Source organism: Limulus polyphemus, unplaced genomic scaffold (assembly GCF_000517525.1).
Source record: "Limulus polyphemus unplaced genomic scaffold, Limulus_polyphemus-2.1.2 Scaffold3118, whole genome shotgun sequence".
Classification (NCBI taxonomy): Eukaryota; Metazoa; Arthropoda; class Merostomata; order Xiphosura; family Limulidae; genus Limulus; species Limulus polyphemus.
In genome coordinates, this window is record NW_013668728.1 from 140111 (window position 1) to 145239 (window position 5129).

Below are 5129 nucleotides of genomic sequence, written 5' to 3' on the forward strand. Positions count from 1 at the left end.
TTATGCAGTTGTAGTAATGAATATTGTTGTTTGTCAATCAGTTAATTGAATGTGCTCTCTAAACACTGACCAGTGATTATGCAGTTGAAGTTCCACATGAAGGTATTTTATTATTATTATTAGATACCATACATTACTGATATATAAAAATAATTAATAAAACAGCCCTCTTAGTATTGGTACTTATGACAGGAACATCATCTTATGCGATACATGAAGTAAATGGCCAGGCAAGAGATCCATATTGGCCGGGCGTGACCTAGTGGCTAGCACACCTGAACTGTGAATCCAGAGTTTCGTGACTTGCATTGCACTGCTACAAATTCGTACTCCACACACATTATATTAAAAAGCCTAGAAAAAACGACCTTTATACTACAGATATAAGAAAAATATTTTTTATTATTCTAACCAACGTTTCGCCCTTGCGGCTTCATGAGGGTTAATATACAGAAAGGCGAAACGTTGGTTAAAATTAAAAAATATATATATTTTATTCATATCTGGAGCATAAAGGTAGTTTTTTTTTATTCTAAACATTTTATCAAAATGTGTAAACCCCTCCAGTATGCACTACAAATTTTGAGAGAAAAAATTCTACACATTAGAGTCAAGGGTATGCTATAAGCTCTTATGTAATTCTGTATGAATATTACAAAAAAAAAGGATACAAAAATTACAAACAGAGACTCTTAAGTCGGTATAAAAACAAGTCAACTGAAAATATTTTTTTGTATATTTTTAACATTCCTCTTAATTTGTCCATTGTGGCTTAAAATCAGAGGTGTGCAAAATATAATTTCGGGCCTATCTTTTGTCTCCCACAACTCATTTTCCAATAAGCTTTTCATTCAATACCAGAAAACATCAGTTGGAGGGGACTGTTAGAGACAAACGATTCTATGAAATGCTATTTATGTATGTAGTAAGAAGTAAGATACTCTTAAGGTTCAGGCATAGCTGCTAATGGGGGGGGGGGGGCGTGAGGGAGGCAAAGTAGTCACCAGAACTAGCTGCTATGTTGCTCCTCTTAACCAAATTTAAAACTTGTCTATCATAGTTTTAACACTCCCTCAACTTAAAGTGTAGAGAATGTTTAACTGTATATCATGACTCGAACCTTGGACCTTTCATTTTGTAGTTCAGCACATTAACCACTAGTCCATCTCCAGCCAATTAACATTCTTACCCATATATTTTTAATAACCCAATACTCTTTTAAGTTATTCTTGAAAGTTATGTTTTCTAGGTTGTAGACATCAGTTTTATGTATCAAAATGTGTAAATTAAAGTTATATTTCTAAGCATCATATAATTTATAATTAATTTTAGGATCTGAGATAGCAAAAATAAGTTTTCTTTCTTTATCACTTACTATGCAATATTTTCTTTACGCGGTGGCATTTTTTGAAACTTTCATTAGTGCATGTACATGTATACAACTTACTGCTATACCATTTAATATTTATGCAGCCAAAGAAGTGGATAAAATAAGGCACAAATAAAAACTGTCCACCAAAGTATGCTGGACATTTAGCTGCTGTGTCATTTTGATTTTCGAATCGCTTTATTTAATTGATGCTTCCTGTTAAAGTATATTATAACTTTAATGATTTAACTTTTTCAATTCGGTTTAGTGAACAACATCACTTGAACAGTAACAACTAAACCAAATTTTCGTGTTTATCATTTTTCACAAACTTTATCTTGAAAGCATAGATCAGATTTTCTGATTGACCATACTATAATGGTATAAAATAAACACGTCACTACTACAACAAAGAAAAAGCAATTTATTCAACTATAACAACACTTAGATATAAATTCAACACTTACCAAAACACAGTTAAACGTGTCTGGCCAGGACTTGAGACTAATGCTAAAGAACAATATATCATAAATGTATGTAATATTTCAAATAATGGAATCAAGGAAAATAACCAGAAAGAAAAAAAAATAGAAAAACAAAGCAACAACAGCAAACACAATGTTCCACATACACCTTTCAACATTAATAACAATATCGAGTGATAAACAACAACAATTCACTCACTGTATCGTTCACTATCTCGTGAATTTCTCTCTAAGTGAAGCTTCTGGCAGAGGATTTATTCACTGAGTAGGTCACGAGAATACACCTCATGTGATTATAAATTTACATAATCTTCTGCTACATAACTAGTATTTGTACGTCACCGCTAAGAAAGAAAGCTGATGTCAGTTTCGTCATACATGCATATTTATTCAAAATAGAAATGATTAGCTAAAAGGTGAGTTAATGTATTAATGCAACTAAAATATTCATAGATAAATTAAATGGTAGAAGGGAATAATAAATGAACCATATACACAACCATAACAAAAAAAAAGAACTTACTATCACACGAAACAACCCTAAAATTTGAAAGTAATATATTAATTAATTATTTTAATTATTTATTTCAAATGAGTACCGATGCAGAATCGATCAAAGGTGTTTGATATGCAGGTATCACATTTTTCAAATATAAAGATGTAGTGGCTAAGACAAACAAACCAGAAATTTAGGCCATAACCAATTTTTCTACCATGGCAGCATCACCTTCTGCATTAACTAAGACTGATTCCCATTTTAGATGATCTGAGAATTGTACAAAGTTATTTCAATTATAGAAATATCATTTGTGTTAATCTGGTGCTGGTTTACTCAAAATTGAATATTCCATTCATCCGGGATAAGAATGCGTGTGACAGTGGAATGAAAGCGGGGTGGGTTGTCACAAATGCAGTATTGTGTAAAAATGTGTTACAGCACTTGCAACCCGAATGTCATTGCTTCACAATAAATGAAGAACTGCCTGTATTGGTGGCATCTGTCAAGCTTTTCTGCTTGTATTATTGCGTGGTAGAGAAGTTATCATCCTTTTATGAGATTATTAAGTAAAAAATATTTAAAAAGTTCAATGAAATGCTGAGAGAAAAGATGTCTTACAAACTCACTTAATGGCCCAATGAAGGTATCCCACTTGATAAGGAAGGTCAAATTAGTGAAAAATCTTACAAACTCACTTAATGGCCCAATGAAGGTATCCCACTTGATAAGGAAGGTCAAATTAGTGAAAAATCTTACAAACTCACTTAATGGCCCAATGAAGGTATCCCACTTGATAAGGAAGGTCAAATTAGTGAAAAATCTTACAAACTCACTTAATGGCCCAATGAAGGTATCCCACTTGATAAGAAAGGTCAAATTAGTGAAAGAAAAAGACAAGAACTATTCTGATGACATCTGCTATAGTAGCTAGTTATACATTATTCTGAATACCAACTTTACCAATAATACATCTTATTTCTACAACACTAAGATTGTGAGGACAACTAATGGAACCTTCGACGAGTCTCCTAGTAAAAATTAACTTCAAGACAGTGGTGTAATAATGACATCTGTTAAACTCAGGCCATAAAATGGGTGGAATCCTGGGCATGAAGATAGTTGCCAGGAGGAAAATAAGGGGAGAAACATCAGAACAGTGTGACACAAGCCTGTACCCCATACTTAGTTTGTAAATTTTTCGAAATTTCTATTTCTATTTGAATGAAGAAAGTCGTTCAAATAAACAACATTACTCCTCCTTACGCTAGGTGCACATGAGACTTGGCTTTATTGATTAGTCATTGGGTACGTTCTCTTAGAGCTAAGATAGCTGTTACATCACTATGACATTTTGAAAAAGACAGTTGTCTTTTCTGATGGTGAATTACATAATTATCTGTGGTTTCCATGCCCCTATGCTTTAATGTATATTGTTCTAGGTCCCATCTATGAGATGCGTGGTGTGAGCAGCCAAGCTTTGTTATTGTTATTGTGTTTAAAGCCAGGTTCTACCCTGTTAGTTAGGTTTCCACTAAAATTCTAATTTTTGCTAAGAGTTTGTGAAGAGTTTTATATTTATAATTTGTAAAACTTTCAAATTTGTGGTTGTTTCACCTTAAATTTAATGTTTTTATTTTAACATAGAGGGATTGCTTTATATGTCACTAAATTTTCCTTTTTGTGTAGCCTATGGTGAGGCTCTCACACTGGACTCGTGAGAGAAACATTAAATGTTTATTTATCTATCTCTCACAGGTACTTGCCCTAGCAGTGTTTTGTATCAGTGCACTGTGTTTGTGTATCTTAATAAAGATTGTTGCGGTGTATTTTATCTAGTGAATTTTTCTCTGTTGGTGGACTCGGAGTCCAGAATTTGAATACACCCATACTCCACAGTATCATATCAATCGAACCTCTTGTTTAGTGAGAAATCAAGGAACCATAATCTATCACAACAGAAACAAATCTCCAGCCTTGGACAAGCTGAAAAGGGTAAAAATAGACCTATCCCATCCAAAGGATGTCCTTATTCCACTGCTGTTCTGGAAGACCGCTTTACCCCTAAGAGTTCACCTATCAAAGTGCTATAACATGTATAATTTAGTTTCTTATTTTCCTTTTCATTGTGTAAGTTGACCCATGTTGATGATGGTCATAAAAAAAACTTTCTACAACACTACTTTTTGCAAGACAACAGATTTTTGAACTGGTTCTTATTCTTAAAACCTAAAAAAAACGACCTTATCTTGTAATAAAAATAAACGACCTTATTCGTCATATTAGAAACTAAACTGTTGGGGCATACAACTCACTTTAAGATATAGACCTTTTTTAAACATTTGTAACTCATATTAGTTTTAGAGATCATACTTCTTTTTTTACAGTGTGAAATTCAGAAATTTGATCTGTTAGAGTGTGATACCATAAGTTTTCAGGTTTTTCTTATTCGTGATTACCCTTTTCTCTTATTTTTTTGTTAATTCGACTATTTTCAATCCGAAGCATCTGAAAATTATAAAACCACAATGATATTGATTAGGTGGATAGTACTACTACTTTTTCCACCCACAACCCGTAACTTGTGTACGTTTTTTTTTTTTTTTACTTTAGTTCAGTTAGGACTAAACTTTACTGTACTTAATACTATCGAGACATAAACTTATAATGTTATTCTACGACCTAACGTCAAACCTTTTTTTAAAGTTTTTAACAATCTGTTGTACAAAATGGTTAGTAAAGTATATTTACATTCCCCTTTTGTTGTTACTTCTTATTT